The sequence below is a fragment of the Penaeus monodon genome, chromosome 28, assembly GCF_015228065.2.
Source record: "Penaeus monodon isolate SGIC_2016 chromosome 28, NSTDA_Pmon_1, whole genome shotgun sequence".
In the NCBI taxonomy this organism is placed as follows: Eukaryota; Metazoa; Arthropoda; class Malacostraca; order Decapoda; family Penaeidae; genus Penaeus; species Penaeus monodon.
In genome coordinates this window covers 38,630,470-38,631,631 of record NC_051413.1, presented here as the reverse complement: position 1 = coordinate 38,631,631, position 1,162 = coordinate 38,630,470, and the positions used below count along the sequence as shown (strand labels likewise).

General features: G+C 33.6%; 1 protein-coding gene across 1 annotated transcript in view; it reads left to right on the top strand.

The window, feature by feature from the left end:
- LOC119591573 overlaps nucleotides 1-1,162 on the top strand; it is a gene marked incomplete in the record, with an annotated part of 19,351 nt that overhangs the window by 8,863 nt on the left and 9,326 nt on the right.

Sequence of the window (1,162 nt, the reverse complement as noted above, 5' to 3'; positions counted from 1 at the left end):
CTTGGCCCGACATCCTGTACTCCCCCCCCCTTCACTCCTTCTTTCAGTTTCTTAGTTTGAAGCTTCAAACAAAAAGATACTGCTTTTCCAGGTACTTGGAGAACAATCTATGAATGTAAATATTTTTTGGTAGCACTTTTAGTGATATATAAGTGATAATGATGAGATTTCTGTGTATAATACATTCTTTCTTCATTAATAAATTTCTAGCAAAGCTTCACATAATGAACATATCACAGCTAACTTTAGCATAGCGTTCCAACGTTCACTAGTAATGGCATAATTATAACCCTTGTATTTTGCCTCTGTGTGTATTTTGGTTTTTTTCCATTGAAGTTTATTTTTTGTTTAATTTTTTAGTGAGAGAAAGAAGAGCATTCACTCATGTGTGCGAATGTTGTGGGTGTGGTGCATGTATGCTTGTACATACATGAATGTTTAGGTTTGTTTGGAAATAGAATCTTTACTATTTTAAAACCACACACTTGAAGGAACTTGTGAGGAATTTACATTAGAAAGTGAAATTCCCCTTTTGTGAAAGGAAAGGATACTGTTTTTAAATATATCAACTATTTTGGGTTCGGGTATGTTTTCTGAAACTCTGTGCTGTAATAAATTTTGCAACGTTTGGTACCTTTAGTTTTGGTTGTTATACAGCTTGTCCATAAAACAAGCCTGTTAATTTATATTTACACGACTGCTCAGTTCAGTAGAATGCCGATAACATTTCTAAACTCTTAACCGTCAGTTGAACTAAGGAATTCAGTGGTCATGACAGTTTGTTTTAAAAAGTAAAAGCAAGGATGTCATTTAGTGATGAACCATTACAACTGATTATATTATGATCCCTGTGCAAAATGGCTTTGTACATACTTTTAATGGGATGTGCCATAGTGCAGTCCGTAGTATTTACCTTTATAGTGGCATTATGTGAGTCAGCGACAGGAGATTGAAAAATGTAGGAAAGACATGACATGAATGTTGAGAGGTGAATCATAGATCTGACTAAAAAGAATGAGACTTTTATCAAAGAAATTTGCGTGAGATGAGCACCATTTTAACTTTGGCTATTAATAAGAAACGCTGTTTCATGAAACAGGTGCACTTATAAAAGACTTAGATAATATCATTAAGTAAAAATTGATCCTATAATGACATGATG